The 27,239-nt window shown below is 33.9% G+C and overlaps 1 protein-coding gene across 5 annotated transcripts in view; it reads right to left on the reverse strand.

The window, feature by feature from the left end:
* LOC129764539 (NAD kinase-like) overlaps positions 1 to 27,239 on the reverse strand; it is a 111,875-nt gene that overhangs the window by 39,285 nt on the left and 45,351 nt on the right. Inside the window, exon 1 of one of the 5 annotated variants that reach the window (XM_055763724.1) lies at positions 18,391 to 18,690. The exons of 2 other annotated variants lie outside the window; for them this stretch is intronic. The gene's annotated coding sequence lies outside the window, so the exon portion shown is untranslated. Of the gene's footprint in view, positions 1 to 18,050; positions 18,178 to 18,209; positions 18,227 to 18,390; positions 18,691 to 27,239 lie in introns of those variants that run through there. 2 more of the 5 variants (XM_055763726.1, XM_055763725.1) reach the window with 2 other exon arrangements.

Consider the following 27,239-nt stretch of genomic DNA (forward strand, 5'->3'; position numbering starts at 1 on the left):
TTTGATACAAAAACAGTAGTAAATGATTCTGAAGTACTTCGTTGCACTTCTGACTGTTCATTCGCGTTGATGGTAAGCTATCTAAACCAGGCCTTTTCTAGAAAATTAATTTTTAAGGTTATATAAGGGTTTATTTTTGAATGCCTAAACTAAAGAAATATGAAGGAAAATTTCTGATTTTTTTCAAATTTCTAGACTAAAACGCTGAAGCAAAAATTCGAATAGCTCCTTTTATTTTTTTTCGCTCTGATAATATTCGGCTACTTGTTCAGTCTGATCGGATAGTTTTTAGTGTCCAGATGTACAATTTACAAGAACGTGTTTTTTAGTGACATTGTATTACTCGAGCAACCTAAGACTTAATGAAACTTTGTCCTCTTATGGTAAGAACTTCAACAATGACGAATTTCATGCCAACTCGACTGGTCGTTGGCAGCACCATCTCAGATAGTAGTGAAACGTTGTGGGTGTAAAGAGATGAGTCATTTAGGCAACTTTGCATACTTGAATTATTCGAAAAACAATTAGACTACTTTTTGGAAAAAGCCATTTTTTTTAAATTATTTTTTTACAAAAAATTATAACTTAAAAACTATGATGCTTACAAAATTCATGTCAAAGGATGAAATGTAGGAAATTGTTTAAATTTTTACGAAAAAATGCCAAAAATTTTTTGGAGAAAAATTTTGCCGAAGAAAAAGTTATTTTAAAAAAATAAAATTAATGTTTCTCAAAAACGTATGTTTTTTTTTTAAATTCCAAAAAAAATTATATGAATAGCCCTTAAAATTTCCAACAAGTCGTCCAGTCGTTTATAGGGAAATTTTTTCAAAGAAAATATAACAACTTTTTTATATTTTCTTTGAAAAAATACAACTAGTCATAATTTTGTTTAAAGTCAAGATAGCGATATAGTGTATTCGACAATGTTTTAGATCTTATTAAAATGTGATCATTTGTCGAAGACGTCAACTTTTTATCTGTTATAGTTTTTGGAATATAAGTCATATATGTATGAAGACTGTATGAAGACTCCTGAAAAAAATAATGTTTTGCTTGTAACATTTTTGTGTGTAAATTCTCAGGTTTGACATGTTCTTGACATGTTTTCAAATAGAGAGTTAGCAGAGCATGTGAATTGCGATAATTTTAGTAGTAGTATTTTTTCAAAGAAAAAAATAAAAAAGTTGTTGTTCGAAAAACTTTTTCCATGCAAATGCTCCCATCGTCCGATGTATGGAAAACTTGTTGTAAATTCTAAGGGCTATTTATATCTATTTTTTTCAGAATTTTAAAAGCATATGTTTTCGAGAAAAATGAATTTTAATTTTCAAAATATTGTTTTTCATTGAATTTTTTTTTCCAAAATATTATTTGATAATTTTCAATGAAAACCTAAGTAATTTCCTACATTTCATTCTCTGACCATCTTTTTGTAGATGTTATAGTTTTTAAATTAAGATTTTTTGAAAAAAAGTTGAAGAAGCTCAAAATTTAAAAAAATCCTACAAAAAAAATATCAGACCTACAAAGTTTGAGTCAAAGAATGGAATGAAGGAAATTATTTTGGTTTTCATTATAAATTTAAAAAAAATTTTTTGAAAAAAAATTTCATTGAGAATTTTTTTTTTTTAAATTGAAATTATTTTTTCTCGAAAACATATGCTTTCAAAACTCTGAAAGAAATAGATATAAATAGCCCTTAAAATTTCCAACAAGTTTTCCAAACATCGAACGATAAGCACATTTACATGGAAAAAGTTATTCGAACAACAACTTTTTCACGTTTTTCTTTGAAAAAATGCTCAATGTTCAATTCGTAACATTTTTTTTTTTTTGTATAAATTATCGCATTTTAAATGCTTTGCTAATTTTTCTCTATTTAGAAACATTTCACGAACATGTCAAACGTGAGAATTTACACAACAAAAATTTTACGAGCAAAACATTATATTTTGAGTAGTCTTATGGGATGAAATATGTCATTTTATATACAAAAATTACATATATTTATTAAAAAAAAAATATAAAAGGTAGAAAGTTGATGTCTTGGACAAAAGTTTTCATTTTAACACGATCTAAAACTTTGTCGAATACACTATATCTTGACTTTAAACAAAATAAGGATAAGTATTTTTTTCAAAGAAAACATGAAAAAGTTGTTAGAAAAAGTTTTTCCCTGTAAAAGTGCCTATCTTCCGATGTATGGACGACTTTTTGGAAATAGTAAGGGCTATTCATATATATATATATATATATATATATATATATATATATATATATATATAAGTTAACTACGAGACCAACCTTAACCCCCGAAGTGTCAACCCTGGGATGAACACGACTCCAAATTTACCTGAAGATAAGCAGTGCCCGCTCGAACAACTCAGAGCCCTACAACAGATACAACAACAACAAGCAGTTGCTCTCGAACTTTTAGAAAATAAGGAAACGATCCTAAATAAACAATGACAATGTTTGCCACACCGTAGTTAGACAGTAAAGATAAGCAACGAACAATAAGGACCGAAATAGCAATAAACGATTTAGATCATTAGCAGTATCTCACATTCAGGGAAAACACAACACAATGCCGATAATAGCAGCAATAAAAAGGATCGAAGGATCGATAGGGAAATATAGAACAAACAGGTAGAAATAGGAAGTTAGGAGTAAAATGTAATGATGAATAAAAATCAGTTGGTATTTTAGCTTCAAGAGAACAACATCTCTTTTATTTCAAATATATCACCTCCCGAACGTAAGTTATGTAACTTATATATATATATATATATATATATATATATATATATTTTTGGGAATTTAAAAAAAAACTTTTTTAAGAAAAAATAATTTTTATTTTTAAAATAACTTTTTTATCAGCGAAATTTTTTTCCAAAATTTTTTTTGGTAATTTTTTGTGAAAATTTGAACAATTTCCTACAATTCATCATTTGACAAGAATTGTGTAGTTATCATAGTTTTTAAGTTATAAATTTTTGTAAAAAAATTATAAAAATGGCTTTTTCCAAAAAGTAGTCTAATTGTTTTTCGAATATTTCAAGTATGCAAAGTTGCTTAAATGACCCATGTCTTTACACCCACAACGTTTCACTACTATCTGAGATGGTGCTGCCAACTCCTAAGACGAGTTGGCATGAAATTCGTCCAATTCTCGTCGTCGAATACTTCCTTTGGGGGTACGTGAAGGACCGTTGCTATGTTAATAAGCCACAAAATTTGGAGGAACTTAAAGAAGAAATAACTCGGATTTTCAACAGCATCGAAGTCGTAATGTTAGAGTTGTGCACGAAGAAGTTTGTTCACCGTTCAAAACGCGTTATCGAAAAAAGGGGTGGTCACATCGAAAATGCCATAAAAAAAACTTTATTTTCGTTTTTTAAAAATAAAAATCGGTTCACTTTTATAGAAGTTATTTAAATTGGTTACGTGAGCGTTTAATCTGAAAGACCCTGTATATCTTAACAACCAGAAATGTCAACTAAGAAGAATAACCATTCGTATTCTGACATCTGATCGAGACAAACCCAAACGAATGTAGCAATCTTGCCACACAATTCGACATTGATAGCATTGAACTTCGTGTTGCATTCCAGTGGAGCAAAAATGGTAGTGAATCTCCGGGTGTGTTTATTCGTTTAAAAAAAGAAATCCGTATGAAATATGAGTTCTATGCAGTAGAGTAACACATTTTCTGTAAGGGATGAAAAAATCCTGAACAACAATAGTACCTGATAATGATTTTATATTACTGTCGAAGTTTTAACGGAAATGCTAGGAAATTTAAAGAAAAATAATTATATAAGGGTCAGGATTACAGTTCCTAAGTACTCATTCCCTTGTATTCTAGTCTAAAAATTTGAAAAAAAAATCGATTTTTTTTCTGAAGTTTTCACATTCAAAAATGTGAGTTTCTAGGACTTTACGACAATTCTATTATCTACCGAGTTATAGCCATTTTAGTGATGCGGTATGTAATCTAATACGGCATTGACACAAAACTTCGAACGCGTTTCTCTCGAAACTAGTTTTTACACCCCTGCGTACACGATGGGCCTGATTCTCGAATACACTTCACGATGGAAAGGGAATGAAACGTATCCGCGATGACAACGATACGGTGTCGACATCTGGATACGAGATTAGTTTCCCACTAAACTTATCATTATAATATCAAATTAAATATTAAATTATCATATAAAATTTTTGTATGAGATTACATCACATGAAGAAAAGAAAGTTTTCCACTCACATTGAATACCAGTTTGATACGAAGAAGTTAATTTTCATTAATGATTTTTTATTTGAAAAGTGCTCATTCTGCCTGAAAGCTCATTATTATCTTCGACACTTCACTAACTCGTAAAATGTAGTTCAATAGCGTGCCGTTTATTTCGTTTCCACCGTGAAGTGTATTCGAGAATCAGGGCCGATATCTCAAGTTCTGCTGAACCGATTTACTCCAAATTTGATCTGAATAAAACTTTATATATCTCTATCACATGAACCAATAAAAATATAATATTTTAATTTCATTATTTGATAAAATTGATGTTCTAAAAAACGTGTGAAAAAGTAATTTTGTTTTTCAAACGGCCTCCATTTTGAAAAAAAAACCCAAAGCAAACTGGCGCTATTGAATCGATATAAACAAATGAACAAATGCACAAATTTGGAAACTCTAGAATTACGGATTTTGATTTTATTGATCTAAAAGTGCTGAGGAAACTAACCAAAATTCTAAAGAAAAATCCTCTTCAAATAAGTTCGTATTGAAAACGAACACATGAATCAACAACACGAATAACCGAATCGAAAATTTAATTGTCAAATGTCAAATACTTCCATTCAGAACGTTTTTAATAGGAAATCTTACAAGTACAAATTGATCACAAATAAAAAACCTAATCTGGCTTTTGATTTATTACTGTCACATTATCTAAGCATATGAATGCTTCCATCATGTTCCCTTTTCAAAGGTTTTTTTTATCTGTATTATAGTGACTTTCAACTCATTTGGCTGGTTCGTCACTTTTACTTCCATTTTTGGAAGAATGTCGGGAGTGAGAATTGAACTCGTGACCTTTAGCGTGAGAGGTATTTCAAATACCTTTTCAAAGGTATTGTTTATTATTATTTATTATATTGTTTGATTACAGGGAAATGTTATTCAGGGAAACTAGGGAACAGGTAAAAGGAATAATACGATAGAAATAGTTCACATAATCCACTATTTAGTCTGATGGGATTTTTCTCAAATGTGTATGTTAAGTTATCTTGAAAGCAGAAATTCATCTGTCACACTAAATGCTGAAGCAAACACATTATGAGCTAATATTCTGATAATTTCCCCTAAAATCCCCAGTTTAGTTTTTGTTGTTGCAGCTTTTAAGTGATTCCCCGTATCGGATTGGCGGTAAGGCGTCCACTTCTGTTGTGTGCATTAATATGTTTTCATTGTATCGGTCATTAACCCCCCGCCAATATAGATTTTCGATTCGTGTCGTTATTTCGTGCTAGAGCGTTTCGGTCATTGATTTACATTCAGTCAGCGTGAAAAAGTGTGGCTCCATTCAGGGCCACCCTGTTTGCGACAGTTGCCGCTGCTGTTCGAGACTGAGCGATGGGAAAGTCCGATAGGTGAGGCAGTAATCATGGAGTGAATGAGGGGTGGTCACAACATTTGGCCTTTGGCTATCGGCTAACACAGATGCTTGGATGTTCGCCCATAATTATCAAGTTAGCTTGGGTGCATTCAAGGCTGTATCAATTCACGATAAATTTGTTGCGAGTTTTCTCGTTCAAAAAGAAGAGCACCAATTGTTGGTTGGTGATATTTCCTTTCGTAACGCATTGTCGATAAACTGAGTATTTACGACATATTTTCTAATCTAGCCAAAGAGTTCCAAGAAACCCAATAAAAATCAACGAAGGTTTGGCTCTAAATCGTATCTTAACGATGCAACTTGACACAAAAACCCGTGCGAGTTTAATTGACTCCATCAACTTTCGCACTCCCATTCCACTTGATGAAACCCCGTGAAACTGTTGCTTCCATCGCTGCACGCAATCTTTTTCGGCAATCCATCCCAAACCCTCGCCGTAACACGGCGTATCTCGCAAATCGCCATGACACACAAAGCCACCCCATCGTGACAAAAACATGAAAGCATTCCCGTCTTCTCACATGACCAAAACTCGCACGCGCGCTCACTCGCTTTGTCCATCGACAGTTGGTATTCAATCGTGAAATGTTTATCATAAACACGTTCAAGTTCATGCGAGGGGATGCGAGATAGCGATTGATTGGTCAAAGCCTCAACGTGGACCTCTATAACTCATCTCGCGCGTGTTATTGTGTAATAGTTGTTCGGTTCGGTTGATTCCTGTAATCAAAACCTCTAATAGTTTCGAAACGACCGACCGACGATGATTTGATGCTGATGCCATCGTGATTATCGGTTTATGGTTCAGCTCACACACACAACGTCCGGTGGTGGATGCTGGCAGTGACTTCTTCGGGGACATTTGCGCGAGGTTTTTTTTGCGTAAACAAACCAGAATTCAAAACCGGACAAAGTCCACACTGTTTTATGCATGATGCCGCATGATGCTTACACACAAACACGAAAGCACGCAAAACGCTGTCGAAACACGCGGCGCATTCCATTCAACCGAATCATGCTGCTGCCTCACAGTCTTCCGCTTTTATCTGCATATGTTGTTAATGCTCGCTCTTCAGAGGCCGCGGCAAGTCAGCGGCAGCATGCTTGAGGTCAACCAGAAATAAAGTAGCACCGTGGCCTCCGGCGAATCTACACCGCCGCGCATTGTGGCAGTAGCCAGCAGTTGTTCATAACTATTTGAGGAAGTGTTATTGGGAGCATTAGAAATCATGTTAAATGGTGTGTTATTTCGCGAAACTCTGAATACCGCGCGAAATCGTTTCACTGGTCGAACGAAAACAAGTTTTCTCTGTGTGCCGCTGCCACTGTTGTTGTTCTAAATTGAGGAGATATTTAATTGCTGACTCAGCAGCATCGAGAATAAAAGTCACGATGAGATCTCGAATTTTGTTCGGACAGCTGGCTTCAGCAATGGCATCAGATGATTATAAGGTTGGAAAAAAATCGCAGAACTGGGTAGATTCCACAAATTGAAATAAGAATAAAAGCAATTCTTTTTATCGATATCATTCTCTTTTGGTTATGGTTAAAACATCGCAACCAAAGTTCAATCATCAGCGTCTTCAATAATCCATTCATTGTTAATTTTCGATTTCGATTCAATGCGGGGTGCATTCCTAGCTTTTGTGTAATTTTTAGGTTTCAAAGCTCAAAGTTCATTCACCTCAAGCATTAAAAACACCGTAGAAGCTCTTTTAAATTGTTTGTTGTGTTATACCGCCAAGTTCAAGAAATTTTATGAATTTGCGTATAATTTTAAACAACTTTTTCAAATACATCATTATGGTAAAAATATATGTTTAGGAGGGACGTTGAAAACCATTTGAAGACATGTGGCTTAATACAAAACGTAGCGATAAAGTTTTCCAATGTAACTCCTAAACATAGAAACACTATTTCGATACGACTCATAGTTCATTATCATTATCATTATCGCTACGTTTTGTATTAAGCCACATGTCTTCAAATGGTTTTCAACGTCACTCCTAAACATATATTTTTACCATAATGATGTATTTGAAAAAGTTGTTTAAAATTATAAGCAAATTCATAAAATTGCTTGAACTTTGGCGGTATAACACAACAAACAATTTTAAAGAGCTTCTCTACTATAAAAAAGACAATAAATTAGAAATATTTTTTCAAATATCTCGAAAATGGCTGCATTTAGAAGGAGATTGATGAAGAGATTTTTTGTTTTAAATCATATCAGAATTCGTAATTTGTGGCCAAAAATGATTGTTAACATACAAAAATTCAAAGTTTCAAAAATTCATAAAAATGCAATGCTCCACAAAGTTCGTCAAAAATAGTTTTACCATCTTGGACTATTTTTTAAAATTTTCTACATTACTTTTATTTTATATGAAAAAAATTAAGAAAAATTTAAAAATATGTATTTTAAATATTGCAAATTAATGTATTTTTTTGTAAATAAAAAAAAAGAGTACTAATTTTTTTTCTCAGTGTATATTTTTTTCACGTTTGGACATCAATATTCTATAATAATTCAATTAATTTGAATTATCAAAGATTTCTCTCACTAAAATCGATGCACCCTTTACAAAAGTTACACTTGAGTCAAAAAATCCCCAAATTCTGTGGAAAACTCACATTTCCTCCAACCCAAATGGAATACAAACATTCGTTCGAATCAAAAATACAAATAAAATACAAATCGGCATTTTTAGTTCGATTTCGTTTGGAATTGCACAATTACAACAAATTTCAACTCAAATACTATAAGACCTACAAAATTTTGGTTGAAGAATGATATGTAGAAAATTGTTTAAATTTTTGTTGAAAAATATGAATCAAATATACAAACATTTACACTCAAAAACAATATTTAAAAAATAAAAATTCAATTTTAGCAAAATATCTATTTTTAAAATTCTGCAAAAATATATTATATTAAGAAACAGGTGTAATCTGTCATATGCAGTTCACTATTACCAAACAGACGACAACAATCGCCTTGCATATTAAATCTACTCCCTACTGAGACGCGCAATCGTCTGACTGAAAATTGTGTACATGTTTTTCTAAAAAATAAAAAGTCTCTCGATTTACACATTTGAAAAGAGTGCCAAAATGAACGGATTGCATCACAATTTAAAGAACAGATCAGATGTCAATATATTTAATCTTACATATGGCAGTCCACGAATACAATAAAATCATCGATTTCAGGAAAATAATAAATTGCAGACGGTGAAAACATGGAAAAATATTCTTTATACCGCGCAATAATACTCAAAAAACTCTGAAAAAAATCACGAATATAAGAACACATTTTAACAAAAGTCAGATCAGTATTGTGTCTCAAAATAAAGAAAAACTTAAAATATCGAAAACCAAAAATTTAAATAATATTTTCGTACCGCTGATTGATTTGTACAAAATCTGAAAAAAACAAACTTATGACAAAACACGTAATAGAAACTGAAAAAAATTATGGGTCTGAAAAACTAAAAAAAAAATCCAATAAATTCGAATGAATGCTATTAAATTTTTGAAAAAAAAATCAGATAAAAAACAAGTAGGGGAGATGGAGGCAAGTTGGCGAGGGAGGCAAGATGACGAATCGGTAATTTGACCCGTTGTAATGAAGGTAGCGCCACCTACTTTATACTGAAGATGCATCATAACAAGGCCAAACTTTGTACTCGGTAACTCTGCCGAAAACGTTATCACAAAAAAAGTGAACAAAAAGTGAAAAATCGTGATTTTGTTATTTTTTTCCGTTTTTTTCCAATTTAGATATCCACTTTATGAGGAAAGTTAAAATTTCAAAATAATTTTATATATGATAAAGGTACTCTATTATACATAATCTATTTGTTTCTGGTGAAAAAGGTCGCTTGGGGGCAAGTTGGCGAACTGCAACATTATGTTAATTTTCGGTTTTTTATTGCAAATAGTTGGAACTTATAAGCGAAAGAGAGACCAATGTCAGGTCGGACACCAGTTTGGAGAATGCTATGAAAGCTATAGAAGTAGGTTCGTCTGTTCTGGGTGCTTCAAAACAGTTCGGTGTACCAGAATAAATTTTGAGACGCTATCGACGAAAATATCCAGACATGGAGGTTAGATCTTCAATTCAGCATTTGCGTTTCCATGGTTTTGTGGTCGCTGTTGACCAGCGTGCGTTTGGTCTTACAAAGGTCCAGCTTGGAAGAATTGCCTATTCGTTTGCGGATAAAATGGCATAGAGCACCCTTTCAAAGGAACATGCGCTGGACGGTTGAAATATTCATGAAGGCTCATAAGCTATCTTTGAGAAAGCCAGGAAATACCTCAGCGGCTCGATTAATGGCATTCAATAAAAAAAATTGCAAAAAAAACTTATTTTTTCGAACTTTGGGAGATATACGAGCTCAGTATCCTTTTCCTGCGTGTGACATTGATGAAACTGGTGTTTCCACTGTTCCAACCAAGGATAAATAAATAATTGTTGTTACATTTTGTTGATTTTTAGGTGACCAAACCATATTCGCCAACTTGTCTCCAGACATTCGCCATCTTGCCTCCACGTGGCGAATTCGACAGTTTTTGCGCAAAGTTCTTTGGTGGACAAGTTTTTCAGTGTTTTTGCCCATCCAATAGATAATATGATAGAAAACACTTCAGGCTATAAGAATCAGCATCAACATTAAAAAAAACAAAAAAATTCCAAGCTCCGTGGCTCGCCAAAGCTTAACGACGCCAACTCCCCTACGAACAAATTTCAAAATATCGAAAATATATAGTTTTGTACATTACGCTATACAATTATTCAACTAATTTTTACAAGGATAATTTGTTACATTGACAGAAAAAAAAATTATGAAATTAATGCACCGATTTCAAGAAAGTAGTAAACTACCTTTTCGAGATGCGATCATTATTTATTGAATAATAAATCATCAAAGACGATTGGGAAATTTTTGATTTCAACAAAAATATATTTGTATTGAAATGTGTTTGAATCAAATAAAAGCTGATTAATACGGTTTTACTATAGAATTTTCAAAAATTGTGTTAGTTCAGAAAAAACAGAAAGAAAATCGATGTATTACTTCTTCCCGATATTTTTGTCCTCTACATCTACACACACCAAGATAAAAATTTGTCCATACAATATTCCAAAACTTGAGAGTTTAAACTTTAATATTATGTCATCCCATCTTCATGCGTTTATTCTATGTACATTTTTTTTAAATTTTATATGTAATGAAAAAATCAGCAATTCGTTTTGTTTCATTTTCACAATAGATTACTCATTTTCAGAAATGAGTTCAATATGATGATGATTAAAGTAATCAAAGTACAGCATTGTGAAATAGCTACACTTCAAATCAGTCACTCCATAAAAGTCCAATGTTTCGAATGAGACATGGCATATTAGCTTTGAATTTATATTTGTGTTTAATTTCACTGATGCCGTATAGATTCCGAAATTATCCATCTTGAATTTACGATACGCTAAGGAACGTTACAACGAGTATTTCTCTAAAACTATTTAAAAAAACTGCAAAACAATGGTTGCATCATCCTGAACCTAGCTCAACAGCAACAACACAATTTCTCAGCACAAATGAACGCAGGTCAGTTTTCTGATATTGGTTTGCTTGGCTTGCTCGGTGTTGGATGGGTGGAAAGCGTGTTATATGATTTCAACATTTTATGCTTATATTTTTATTTTGCTTGTCTACATTTTTCATCGTTCACACACCACACGACTCCATCACCGCCGTCAACTCGAAAACTCCTCAGGAATTTAGGTCAGAACTGATGTACTGAGAGGCAAAAAAAAGAGAGAGTGAACATTTTATCTCCGATTGGAACACCTGATTGTTATTACTTCAGTGGACAATTCCACGAACAATTCGGTCTGATTGCTTTCGCAAATCATGTCGTTAGGGGAACGTTATATGTAGGGTTGTTAAGTTCTGGGAGATAATGTTTTTAACGATCGTCACCGCTTTTTACTTAGAATGCGGGGCAATTAATGTTACAGAACAAAAAGTACATTTCCATTCATTCCCTTCCGGTCGTAAGCCAAAAACTTCGTCAGAGTAAAGTAAGAGATAAATGCTACACGTTCCTCGTGACTACGTAAAATTAGTTCTTGAAAATGTGAAAAAATGTGAACACCATTGACAACAAAATGTAACCATCATATCGCGTGAGTCTCTCTTTATCAGAGTCTCAGGTTGGATTGTGAAAGCATTGCATAAAATAATGTGCAAACATATTCCTTAGTTCGATCGAATACTGTTATTAGTTATTAGTTATGTATTATAGTAACTTTCTTTTTTTTTTTACTTTTTTGGCTGGTTCGTCACTTTTACTTTCATTTTTGGAAGAATGTCAGGAGTGAGAATTGAACTCGTGACGGATACGGATACGAGATACGGAGTTACCACTACGCCAGATTGCCCCCGCAGTTATTAATGTTAATCCGTGATATCATTTAATATTCATAAAATATATTGGAATCCGCTAAAAAGCTCTTTTTTAGTTTAGATTCGTCGATCTTTTCCCTTTGTTTTCAAAACAAAAATGTAATTTGATATGGAGAATAACTCTGGACCTTGCACACAACAATTGTTGGGTTTTGTGAAAAAATGGAACGCGATAATGTGTTTTTGGGAATGTTTGATTTGTATACAAATGTAGTTCAATATTATCGATTCCTTGGGAACGGTTATGATAATTATACGGTTTTGGTATAAACGATTCAAATTAAATAATATTAATGTCAATGGTGTCTGAGATAGTCCAATAAATTCTAAAAATATGAGTTGCTAGCATTATTGCATGAAAAGCTCATCTCGAACCTAAGAAGAACTCAAAAACAAGCCAAAAATTTCAACTGTTTCCAAACATTTATACAAAAATGCAAAAAATTGTACAAAAATTAGTACCACACATTCAGGAATTCACGATCATATTCAAATTATATTTGCAGTTCCACTAGAAAATTCCCTTCAGCCCCAATCCCGCACCCATGCTGTAATGCGACAAACTTGTATACCCCAAAAACTGGCCCAATTAAATAATCTCTCTTTTTCACGCTCAATTGCTCTCACTCTGCAAAGTAGCTAGCGGCCGCTTGGACGGGAAGAATGAATAATTTAAACAGTAGCAGCAGCAGCAGCACAATAACCCCACTCCAAATCGATAATGTTGCCATGCTCCCCAAGTACAATTCTGTTTAAGCAAAAGAAATGAGGAAACTACTATTCCAATGCCAACTTACCCAAACATCACGCAACCATATTGGTGTAATTACGCCGCACAAATTGAAGACGGAACAATTAATCAAACCAACGAATAAATAGTGTTACCATTAGCATCAACTATCTATCGATTACGTCTTACGTCTTCTTAAAATTAGATGTGAACATGGAATACAAAAGTGTCACTCCGTTGCGTGAGTTGTGATGAATTTGTGTACTCAATCAGTCTTATTAGTAACCCCAAGATCCCAATGGCTGGAGTAATGGCTTTTCAATGTCAAGTATTGGTAATGATTACCAACACATTTGAAATATTCAGCACAGCTCGTCTCGTGCCAACCACGGAACGAACTAATGAGGAAGTAAATCCATCTTGAATCGCAACAAAGATTAATCTTCGAATTTAGAAAAATTGTAGCAATTCGCTTACACCACAATTTTTTCCACCAAGCCTTCCATTTGACAAAATTTTGATCTATTAGTTTGAATCAAACTTTGTTTAGAATATGCCTTTTCTCAGCATCACTTTGGATAAACAATGACTATCAACAATACCTCATCAAATATAATATAGAAAAAACACCTCATAAAACTCTAATACTCACAGACAACAATCCATTCATCAGAGGATAGTAAATTGAGAAGGCGAATATTCAATCGAAAAAGCTAGTACCGGTACGGAACAAGAAAGAGAGGATAGCCAAAACGACAACATAATGAAAAGGAAAGATGTAATAAACCAAATTGAAACAAATTTGAAAAAAAATTTAAAACCCAGAAGAAAAAAGAAAAGGAATATGTAGATGAAAAAAGTGGAGGAAAGGAGAACTTACATTTGAGATCTTTCTACAAATAATAAACAAAACAAAATTGGTGAAATAAAACTACAATGAAAGAATATCCATCACCATCAATCGACACAAAACTGGCTTTGAGCGAAGAGCTTCGTTAAAGGGTCGTAAGAACAATCTCTCGACTGAAAAGATATAAGGTAACCGCCTCATTAAACAGTTAAATATATCCCGATAACCCGATCACATATCTCGTCATAATAGATAACAATAGATATGTATCTTGTCTCTTGTCTAATGATTTCCTGTTTCTCTCATTTCCTCGTTTCAAATTCCCGAATGAAGAATTCATGATTCTAATTCTGAATTCTCAATTCTCATTCCTCATTTAACTTATTTTTAAAGTTTTCTCAATTTTTCTCAGTTCTTTTAATTTTTTTTGTTTTGGTTTTTTTATTTCCTGATTGCTCACTCTTCATTCCACATTCTTCTCATTTTTTCATCATTCTCATTTATCTGATTTGTTTTTCTAGTTTTAATTTTTTGATATTTTTTTTTGTAATTTTGTCATTTGTGTCACTTTTGTCATTCTTTTTTTTTGACGCGGGACTACGTCTAACCGGAATATTTTGGAGGTAAAATGAAAACCTAAATACAGAACATGCAGGAAAGAAAGAATGATTTCGAATGCTTATAATTCGAACATTTCTTAATACATCGAAAAGATGTTTGCATCAATTGATCGGATGTTTTTCTACGCATCTACGCATCTATCTCAACGAATAAAATATTATTTTTCATTAGATAAACAATTGCATAACTGTAAAACGCTAAAATATGCAAGCGGCGAGTACTTTTGTACTCACTCACCAGACCGGAATATGTTTCCCTAACATGTACTTCTAAACTGAGGAGCATTGGAAAATCGTTTTTTCAGATACTATGAACTTTCAAGCTCAATGCTCTATAGTATAAAAAGCAGAAGTTAAAGTTGTTGATTCATGCAAGCCGGGGGTACTTCTGTACCTGCTTGTTTTTCTTTTTTATTTTCGCACTCCGGAATGTGTGTCCAACACGGACTACAAAATCGAGTACGAACTTTGGCTCGGTTATTCAAGACTGCATTGAAAAGTACGCCTTCATAACTTCTGCTTACTGAATTTCTACGCCTACCGTTTGATGATTAGGCAAAATGCTGTCATAAAATTTACTTGTAACGAAGAACATAATCTATTACAATGCATGAATTGGTGTTACATGACATTTGTCCAAATTCTTCACTTACAAAGCAAATATGTTGGATTCTATTGAATTCGAAAATTGATTCATTCAATCAATAATTTGATCAATACAAACAAATGATTACTAAGCCAACGGTAGTCTCACGTCAACCTTGCCTATCATAGATATAACCCACACATTTGTTTTTGTAATTTTTCTTTTGTTTTCATTTTTATCATTTTTGTCATACTTGTCTTTTTTGTATGTTTTTTCTCATGTGTTCATTTTTTCTCATTCTTATATTTTTTCTTTCTTATTTTTCCAGTTTTCAATTTTTTTCCCAATTTTTGTAACTCTTTCAATTATTCTTATTTTTTTCTCATTTTTGTAATTTTTAAACATTTTCGCCATTTTTGTCTTTTTTGTCATTTGTTCTCAGGTTTCCCATTTTAATTTTGTTCTCAGTTATCTAATTTTTCTTATTTTCTTATGTTTTTTATTGTACTAGTTTTCGACTTTTTATAATATTGCTAATATAACTAATTTTCCAATTTTTTTGCGAAGTTTTCTCCTTTTTATCATTTTTGCCATTATTCTAATTTATCTTACTTTTCTAATTTTCCAAGTTTTTAATATATATTTTTTTAATTTTTATTATTTTTTTAGTTTTTTCATATTTTAAATTTTTCTTATCTCTGTTTTTTTTTATTTTTTCATCTGTCTTATTTTTGTAACTTTTCTAATTTTCCTTATTTTTTCTCATTTTCTCATTGTTCTCGTTTTTCTTATTTTCATCATTTCATGAAAAATATAAAAATAGAAAAAAAGAGGAAAAATGAGAGTGTATGAGAATAACAAAATTATTTGATACAACAAAATCTTTTTTGTTATTCTTCTCATCCACTCTTATTTTTCCTCATTTAGGTCATTTCTTCAAATTTTTTTTTCTTCTTATTTTTCTAATTTGTTTGCTTTCCCTATATCTTTTTCCTATAATTTTTCTCAGTTCTTATTTATCATTTCAAATGAATGTATGCCAACCTCGTTCTTCGGAAAAAAATAAAAAGTTCTATGAAACTCGGATATCGTTCGACTAGTGATTTGTTGATTTAAGATGTTGTTGCCGCAGTAGCAATGGAGTTGACAACTCTGGCAAACAATTAACGTGTCGAGATAACACCGATAGCTACGGTGTTTGCGATTCTGCGTGACAGAAATGTCACGCGGAATCGCAAACAATAGACCTCGAAGTAAATATTGTAGATTGGTCCAGTTGCGTATGAGATAAAAATTACATAATTTAGTTTAATTGCACACGGTGAATTTATTTAATATCGGGATTGAATTCATAAAAGGTTACCGAATTGTCTATTTTTGTTATCTAAACCTATTATGTGTTGTAGTTTTGAGGCACGCCAGAATAAAAGCTGTCAAAATTCAGTAATTTCTTTTCAATCGATCCCGACAGATGTCAAAACATGGATTTACAGATCGTTTACCAATCACTAGCCCGATAAAAATTGACTTCTTTCCGCGAAAACCTTTCAAGTCGCGTGGATTCAAGACATGATGTTGTCAGTTGGCTCTGAAAACCAACATTTGTTTTCGCTCATAACAAAAATGTACGTTAGAGCAAGCAACAATTATATTGAAAAAAATATTATCGGACAGGATTTGCTGTTTTTTGTTTGTTCCATTCAGTTGTGAGTTACAGTATGTTAACAACGGAAGTCAACAAAGAGAAAATTCGGTACATTTTACACTTTTTCTTTTATAAAGGCGGAAATGCAAGACAGTAAAATACGTGCAATTAAATTTATTTTAAAAAATATTAATTTTTAATTATTTCAATACACTAAATTCAGACCTCTACTGTCAGCAAACGGACGGTTTGAAGTCACCGATTGACCAGAACCTCCAAAATTGACCAACAGAAGAGGCGTTGGGTTCCGTCAGGACAGCGCAAGGCCACAAATTTATCAACAAAACGGTGCATATTTGACCCAAACAGAACAATCCGAAGCACATTCAAAATAGTTTCGAATTTCACCCAAAAATAATCGATTACTTTGTCCCCAACCTAATACTATCTTATATACCATTGATTGTCAATTGTTTCATTGTTGAATAATACCCGAAGAGATAAACCAACGAATTGAATGAAATAATTTCGTAGTTAAGGCAGTGCGGTCGTGCCTTGAACACGGCCCTCTGCATTTTCGTGTTCCTCCTCGCTGTTTCCTATTTCTGAATGATAACGAGAAAAAAAAATGGTAAATGGTAAATTGGTTGAGCGGTTCAAAAGATAAAAAATTTCGGAAATGGGCATGTTGGCAAAATACATCATAATTACCCTCAGGACGAAGCAAAAAACAACGTGTTTATATTTTTTCGATAAAGGAAAGGGTATATGAGGTTTAAGCAAAATCAGAACAACCTCTTCCACACGAGATTCTTTTCTCATGAAAATGATGATATCGAATACAATCGAACGGGAATGAAATCCGAGTCTAAATTCCAAATCACGATTTTAAAATAGAAATTCAGCTGATCAGGGAATTCCGGAGCATGAATTTCCTTACAGTTTATTATATAAAATACCAATGAATAATCACTTAGCAATGTTACACTTGCTGATGGAATGAAACCATCTGCGAAAATTTTTTAAAGATAACAAATTACAAAATTTGATCGGCATCAAGAAAACGAACATCATTTTTTTTTCGCACACAACTCCCATTCCTGCCCGGTGTTTCTTGCCTGCTGTTGGTCATCGCATGAAAACAAAGCGTTAAATTGCATGTCGTCGTGTTTGTAATACTATGCTGATGCTGATAACTGCTATACTCTACTAGTGCCAGGCTCTCTCAATGAAAGCGACGGGGTGTCATTATTGTGTTGTTGATTCACAATTGTTGATGTTGATGTAAATTGATGTAATTGCACACTGTTGACATTTTTCCGTTCAACACGATGCGACAATACGATGCTATTGATTGGCCTGGGAGGCGATCGATTGACAACAATGTCAACTGTTGTCAGCCGTTGCACGATGCAAAACACGTTCGTTCGATAGCACTGTTTGAATTATTGATGATGATAACCTGTCGCATATTCCAGTGTGAATTATACAGTAATCACAAATACGCTGTGCGTCACTGCCGCCGTTCTGTTCTGTTGAACGCTAACGCGATTACGATTAGTTTCGAATTAAAATGTCACGTCAGTAGCGGGTTTATGCATTCAACAAGATCCTAACTTACAGTTCCACTAGCGCGAAGCCGCAAATACATCGGACCGTAATCACTATGAATTATAAAATAACTTTGAAATACTATCAGAGGATTTTCCACAAAGCTCCGCCCATCCGTTCTTTCCAATTGCAATTAACGCACAACATGCACCACACTTTCGGTTGGGTCTGAACTCACTGAACTCACATACCTATTATATTTATTATATTGAGCAATGCACAACTGTGTTCCACAATTTCCCTTTTTCAATTCGAGCCCGCAGAATCTAACTTGCCACGCCGTCTGAGCCGTCCAAGAATGAGACCACCGCGTTTCTGCCGACTGACCGCCGACTGGTGCGCGTTTCGCAAATCACGTATATCAACAATTCACACCGTTCCCTTCGAGGGGAGTCAGAGAGTGCCCGCGTGTAGAATGATATTCGTCCGCACCGCCGTCACCGTCGCCTTTTCCGATGGCCAGTTTCGCGATCACTATTCATCGACAAGGCTGGGGCGCTATTCGAAAGCACTACACAGACGGCACAGACGGAACCCACCAGCAGCCAGTCAGTCATCCATCCACGGATATCATGGTCCAATGAGTGGAAAACATTACGAGAGAGAGAGAGAGAGAGAGAGAGAGAGTGCGCGCGGGAGTGGGATGAAATCCGCGCTCACTCTCAACCCACAGCTCTCTCTCGCATCCATTCATCTCTGGCCGAAGAAGCGGGGTGACACATAAACAGTTCGATGCAGGTGTTGTGTTTTGGCTTCGCGAGTTATCGCTGCGGTTCAACATCCAACCTGCTGAGAGTGTCCACACTCAGATTGTAATAAAGCAGGGCAGGAGAGGGGGTGAAAACACTAAGTTATGATTATTCGTGACAGGTGCCACAAGAGAAAAGTAAAGATTGCCTCAGTGAGTGGCATACGGTCATTTTGTGGAATTAATAGCCCCGCAGCGTGAGATGTGATCATTCGTGCTAGCATTCCACAGATGTCGCTAGTTTTGATGCGGTCGTTTATTCAGAGTATACATAAACGCAGGATGATGAGATGAGCGAACCAAAACCACAGAAGAATCATCTCAGTTGTTTTTGAGTGTCCTCAGAAGTCACCATGTATTTCTGAATGAAACTTTTAGCGATCGATGATCTCACCACCATAGAAGGGAACTTTCAATGAACATTGTTAGCAAAACAGCAGATTACTACTTGCTGACTATATCCAAGTAATTCAGACGGTGAACTGGATTGTATTAAAAAGCAACTCAGCCGAACAACGGACACAATATTTAATGGAACTGTTACTTCTTACGAAGTTGTTGCAATATTAATAGGAGATGAAGTTGACCAAGTTTAGTCAACTATGCAACCTAAAATTAACCGTCATTCCTGGATATAGTTGGTTTTCAAAGCGCCTATCTAGAACACCCAACTCAATGAGCAATATTCTAACTTCATGCAAGAATATTCAGTTTTTTGCCACATGCATCTCTACAAGAAAATCCCTGGATGATTGTCTGACAGTAAGTCATACAAAAAGATAATGATCGTACGTTTTTGCGTCCATCACGATTGAGCTAGTTACGAATTTCAGTATTGCCAAATGATAATTAACCTCGGTACCTCCCGCGCATAGTTTTACCCAGACGCTGATCCATGTTCTAACGAATTCAAGGAATTTTCAATTTTTGAGTGAGTTTTTCAACAGTGCATTTAAAATGTTATTTTTTTCTAAAGAGTTAATCAATTTTCCAAACAGACGAGTTTCATGCCAACTCGTCTTAGGAGTTGGCAGCACCATCTAAGATAGCAGTGAAACGTTGTGAGTGTAAACACATGGGTCTCTTAAGCAACTTTGCATACTTGAAGTATTCAAAAAAAATTTACTACTTTTTGAAATGAAGGAAATTGTTTAAAAAAAATACCAACATTTTTTTAAACAAAATTTCACTGAAAAAATATTTTCTCGTTCTCGAGATCTCGTTAAAATATGAACTTTCGTCGAAGATATCAACTTTCTATCTTTTATAGTTTCTGGAATATAAGGCATTTTTGTATGGAGACTCCTGAAACATTTTTGTGTGTAAATTCTCGCGTATGACATGTTTCTAAATAGAAAAAAATTAGCAGAGCATGTATATCGTGATCATTTATGCACAAAAATGTTACGAATTAAACATTAATAGTAATTTTTCAAAGAAAAACATGAAAAAGTTGTTGATCGAAAAACTTTTTCCCTGTAAAAGTGCCCGTCTTCCGATGTATAGGTGTCTTGTTGAAAATTGTTTGAGCTAATCATACCTTTTCTTTTCATAATTTGAAAAAAAATGTTTGAATGAATTTCAATTTTCAAAATATTTTTTAAAAATTTGTTCGATTTTTTTTGCAACGTTTATTAAGGCTAAAAAGGCAACTACCATGTCAAAGCCGGGAATTCATGTTATAAACTTAAATAAATATCCACTAAATACTAAAAATTAGAAGGCGTAAAGAGGAAAAACTTTACACAAAATTACAAAAAAAAATATTTACAAACTACATACAGATATATGTATAATAACATTTTTACAAGCGAATCTCGGCCTTTTTTCAAAAAGGAATTGATGATCTTCATTGACTCTATATCTTTGAGTCCCAGTATATCTCTAAGAGGCATTTTTCCTCTGTGCGTGCTCTCAAGTGACCGCATAAGTTCGGCTCGATGTTGTTCGTATAACTCACAATCCCAAATTACGTGATCAATGTCCTCGTAGCCTTTGCCGCAAGGACACATGCTGCTTTCCGTGCGATTTATCCTATAAAGATGAGAGTTTAGACAATAGTGATTTACTGTGATACGAGTCATATTGCGTATAAATGTTCTGTCCACATTCAGGGAATGAAACCAAGGATTTCTGTTAACTCTAGGCAGTATGCTAAAACAATGTCGGCCTAAAGTGTCTTCATCCCACATTTGTTGCCATTGTGCAATAGTCATTCCAGCTATTTCCGGAAAGAACTCAGGTGATTCTATTTCTCTCTCAAACATATCACCCTCATTTGCTCCTTTTTTGGCTAAACTATCCGCTATCTCATTCCCTGTGATATGTGAATGAGACGGAACCCACAGAAATTTAAAATTGTATCCTTTGTTCATTAACTCACATACAAGTACTCTTATTTCTAGAACTATGTGATTTGTCTTACTATTTACTTTGATATTGCGCAAAGCCGAGAGAGAACTGAGACTATCCGAACATATCAAGTATTTTGTGGGGGATACTTTTGAAGCTGTAAACACGCTACATATAGTGCCATCATATCCGCGACATAAACTGAACAAGGCTGCTTCAACTGGTAACAACTTTCATCACGTAAACTATACACTCCAAATCCCGATTGGGCATCAATCACAGAACCATCTGTATAAACAATATTTTGACGTGAGTATTCAGAGAATTTCTCACCACACAGTGCTGGCAAAATCCTTGAAGTCATAAAACTAGGATTTTTTTCATCTCTAAATGTAGGGACAAATCAATGTTCAAGATTAACATTCTTGTGCAGTCATCTAACTCAAAGTATCTAGGGAATGTGGTTTTTCTGGTAGATAGACTGAAGCAATTCCGATAGGATGTTAAAAATTCTGGATTAACATCGAACAAACTATCCAGTTTGTGTATTACATTTGTATCATTAACATGAGCTGTGACCAGAAACCTACAGCTAAGCTCATTAAATCTCACATACAGTGGCAAAACCCCTGATGCCACTTCCAGCGACATATTGTGAGTTGATCCCATTCTTCCAAGACAAATTCTTATGCATCGGTACTGAATCCTTTCCAGCTTTAGCATATGGGTTTTCGCAGTTGACATGAAAACAGAACTAGCATATTCAATGATAGAAAGGATGGTAGTCTTATAGAGTGTCAGCATTGTACTGGGATGTGCTCCCCACCAAGTACCCACAAATGAAGTTAAAACGTTTATCCTGCGACTACACTTTCGTACTATATATTGAACATGTATTTTCCAAGTACAGCGAGTATCAAACCAATCACCCAAATATTTATATGAATACACCCTTTCAATAGAGCCACCGCTCATACAAAAAGATATGTTCCATTGTGTATACCTCCTCGTAAATACCATGAACTCTGTTTTTATGGTCGAAAATGTCAAGCCATTGGCGAATGCAGTTGAATCCAGAAATAGAAAATTCTGAACTTGGTTTAAGCCACGTTTCCCCAATCGTAAACAACTTTATACCGTGTTCGCACAGAAAACTTTTTAAATTATCCAATTTTGGTGATATACAACGAGAATTCCATTGAAAAATTGTGAAGCTATTTATAATACGTTTTTCAGTGAACATCCTCAATTAGAAAAGCGAGGAGGGGCATTCTTTCAATGATCTTCAACCAGATTTTTTTGAACAGAGGAATCAAATTGTTGAGCATTGTCACCCATGTACCGGATAACTGGAAAGTTTCGGTGATCATACCAATCAAAAACTCAAACGTTACTTTCAAGCTAGATTCTTCTGAATGTTCGGATTCACTTTGACAGTTTGACTGCTTAGGCAAAATAGGAAAATGCTTTGCATCATCAATATCGGGAGGACTGACCTTTTTCTTCGTATTAGGCATACTGTGAACAATATTTTTAACACAACCTGTAACAGCATTGTCAGTGCCGGCATCAGCAGCAACAGCGGTACTAGTAGGAGGATGTTTCGGAAGTTTTCGCATTTTGGGAGGTGTCTTGTAGCTACAGTGAGCTTGAGGTTCTTCTAAATCATCGTTGTTCGTATCTTCATCAGTCAAACTACAATAAAGTTAGCATTGGTGAAGTCTGGTGTAGTTGATTTGCGATTTGCGCATAAGACAAATTCGATTTGTTGATGATTTTCTTTCTCAAGCTTTTCGTCTTGGTCTTGTACTGTGGACATGATCTAGTTTCAGCATGAACACCTTTGCAAACAAAACAAGTGTCTTTCGGAACCTCACAAATTGTTTCATCATGAGTTCCTCCACATCTGCCGCACTTAGCCTTGTTATTACACAGTTTCTTGGTGTGGTTGAACTTTTTGCACCTTTCACAAACCATAACCTTTGGGGTGAAAATTCGAACCGGGATAAGCACATGGTCAATTTCGAGATACGTAGAAAGTAAAGGTAATCTTAACGGAGCGAGATGGAACATATTGTTTAGGTGAGTTTGGAATACTTTCAACTAGCCTTTGACATTCGAGAACGCGCACAGATTTGAGTCTGCCATCTTTGAATTTAACGCTTCCTTGATTAACCACGTGTTCGAAATCGATCTCGGCTTCATCCACCACTCCATCAATTTCAACGTCGGAGCAGGGGATATATATTCTGCACAACTTGCAGAGTAACTCATTTTCAACAAATTTATTGGCCTCGCTGAGATCAGAAAAGATAATCCTCAGCTTACCGTAGTTCACTTTTTCAATCGATTTCACATTCTTGAAGCACATGTAAAGTTCCGCAGATACTAACAATACATTAATTGGGTTTTCAACTTGTCGAACAAAAACAACGTAGGGAGCCTTTGCCGTATCAGGATACACGCGGAGCGGTTTAGACTGTGGATATTTTGGGACATTAGCAATGGGATCATTTGAGACCGAGTTAACACAAGGAGAATCGGGAATCGACGGGACATTGTCAAGAGCCTCCATCTCGACAGGCAGGGTTTCTCCAGAACCCCCGCTTTCGGGGTCCATTATAGCGAAGGATTCCTTATTATTTCTTTTGAATTATAATTTTTTACCAAACAATGAGCCGAACTATAAAAGAATGACAATAAAATGATACTTAGCTCTGGGACTGAAACACAATAGAATAAACTCGAACTGAACTGTTGACCGACTATAATACTCGACTACACTGGGCAACGGTTGAGCTGCGAATGAAATTTGTTCGATATTTTTGAAAGAAAACCAAAATAATTTTCTACGTTTCATTCTCCTCAAAATTCAAAAAATTTCTCACACAGAATCTATCAGACCTTCAAAATGTTGGTCAGAGAATTGAATGTAGGAAATGATTGATGTTTTCATTAAAAAAACATCGAACAAATTTTTGAAAAAAAACCATTGAAAAAAAAGTATTTTGAAAATTAAAATTATTTTTTATCGAAAACATTTTTTTTTAATTCTGAAAAAAATAATATGAATAGCCTATACAACTTTCAACAAGTCACCCATACATCGGAAGATGGGCACTTTCACAGGGAAAAACTTTTTCCAACAACAACTTCTTCATGTTTTTCTTTGAAAACTACTGTTAATGTTTAATTCGTAACATTTTTATGTATAAATTATCACGATTTGCATTCTCTCCTAATTTTTTTCTATTTAAAACATGCCAAGAACATGTCAAACGCGAAAATTTACGGACAAAAATGTTACAAGTAAAACATTTTTTTGAGTCTCCATACAAAAATGCCTTATATTCAAGAAACTATGAAGGATAGAAAGTTGACGTCTTCGATGAAAGTTCATATTTCAATAAGTTCTAAAACTTTGTTGAATACACTATATTGCTAACTTGACTTTAAACAAAATTATTATTACCGTTCTGAATCATATTTCGGACAACATCATGTTTCGGACACTTTGTTCTAATATCTTGAAATGCTTAATGCACTGATGATATAACTATCAAATTAATATCACAATTGATTCTTTAGAGTAATCCCTTGATTTCATTATCATTTCACATGAGAACTACATTTGAATTATAACATATTCGGCAGAAATTTTACAACACTACTCATTATCATTTGTGTTTGACGTTTGGTTAGCGTGAGAACGTAGAATTTACCCGTTCATAAACATTTAAATTTCATCAGTTCTCATCATCGTTAACAGTTTACTGTGATTGTTTGGTAAGTGTTTCCCAGTTGACTATAAAATATAATCAAGTGTAATGTAATTTTTGTCCAAAAAATTACAAAATAAAGTGTCCGAAATTTGATTTAGTGTCCGAGGTTTGATTCTTATTCGCTTCATTTGAAAAGCATTTTATTCGATGATTTTTTATGTTTTCAATCAAATAGGTACCAAAGTAGAAAGCTTAAAAATATCAACCAAATAATACCCGTGCATAAAGTTTAGATCTGTTTTCTGCTTCATATGCCTTAAGCGTCCGAAATATGATTCAGAACGGTAGTTGTAATTTTTTCAAAGAAACCCTGAAAACGTTGTTGTTAGAATAACTTTTTCCCTGTAAAAGTGCCCATCTTCCAATGTATAGACCAATGTATTCCTCTTTACACGATGTCTGCTTTGATTGAAATTATACTATTTAATGTTTGCTGGGAAATGTTGATTCACCTTGATACTGCAAGCGCATTGTTTATCACTTTTACCCACACAGTGATACTCGTTCTAACGAGTCCACCCCCTTGATATGCGGAACTATTCCCATGAAGTCGGTTTCGATTATATGGTTGAAAGCGTTTTAAGTAGCCTAATTGATTGCGTGTCCATTACTAAGCAAACGATCATGAGCTCATAACTCAGGGACCTCAATTGACCATCTTCGTGTGTTATTCTAGCTACTACGTAACGCAACAATCATCATGTGACGGCAATTCCAGTCCCTTACCGCTCACATAACGGTATGCTACATCGGAAATTGGTACTATTAATAACACAAAAATGGAAGCCTCATATCAACTTTCCCGCTGTGTATGATCCAACTGTCACTATTCAAGCAATAGGAATACTCTTACGCCGAAAAGGCGATATCACGTAACATTTGTATCATGTGTGTACTCTTACACCTCAATGACTACTGTGTAATTCAATGGGTCAAAGTAGTGAATGTTACTTCTATTAAGAATTTAGAAATCAATTTCTCAATAATTAGATAATTTAACAACATGTAAGTGTCTTGAACGATTATTTGAGTTACGAAAATAGTGTCAATCCACCTAGAAGTGCGATAGAAATGTTTATATAAAGCCATTCTATGTCAAACCGATATAGTGGTTCCCAGAGTTTCGTGAAAAGTGGTAGTTTTGTTCTTTATCGCAAAATATTAAACCCGTATTTTTTATCATTAGGGTGATCATTTCCATTTTAGGGTTGCCCAAAAAATCATTTTTTTCCAAAAATGCCTTTTTTTTAATTCATAACTTTTGAACAACAGATGATCGACATATCAAATTAGAGTCAATTAACTAGTTTCTTTTCAAAAAATATTATACTTGCAGAAATTTTGATCTTGTAATTATTGATTGTATTTTTTTATAATTTACGTTGTATCGGGACCACGGGCGCTATATTTTTTGATATTTTTTCTTAAAAGCTAAGATTTTTTTAGATAGCATATCCAAAATTCAGTGATGCGTTATTTTGTGTTCTTCAGTTATTATTTTTCAAAATTAACCGATGGTCCGAAAAATCGTTTTTCCCGTTTTTTTTCAAAAATAACTTTTTTTTTAAATTCATAACTTTTAAACAACCGATTCAGGTGATCGATATACCAATTTGAAGCCACATGAAATACCACATATGCATAAAAATTGGATTTCAGTCGCATAGATGTTGTCCAGTCGCAGAGGAATAATGAACGAAAACTGAAAACATGTTAACATCACTCGAAAACTAAAATAACACCTCTCTGATGTTCGGATATGTTATATTTTTTACAGCCTTCAAGAAAAAATATTTAAAAAAATAGTGACCTAGGTTCCGAAACCATGTAAGCTATGAAAAACAATTACAATCAATAATTAATGTAATGTGTAGTGTAGTGATTTTCAAACAAAACTAGTTCATTGACTTTAATTTGATATATCGATAATCTAAATCGGTCCAGTAGTTCAAAAGTTATAAATTATTGAAAAAGGTCATTTTTGGAAAAAAAAAAAAACAAAAGGAGGAAAGGTTGATTGTTAGGACCACTGTAAATTGGGAATGGCCACCCTGATGAAAAAAATAAAAAATACGGGTCTGAATATTTCACGATAAGGAATAAAACTATCAATTTTCATGAAAATCTGACAATCACTATATCGGTTTGGCATGGAATT

Source organism: Toxorhynchites rutilus, chromosome 2 (genome assembly GCF_029784135.1).
Source record: "Toxorhynchites rutilus septentrionalis strain SRP chromosome 2, ASM2978413v1, whole genome shotgun sequence".
Classification (NCBI taxonomy): domain Eukaryota; kingdom Metazoa; phylum Arthropoda; class Insecta; order Diptera; family Culicidae; genus Toxorhynchites; species Toxorhynchites rutilus.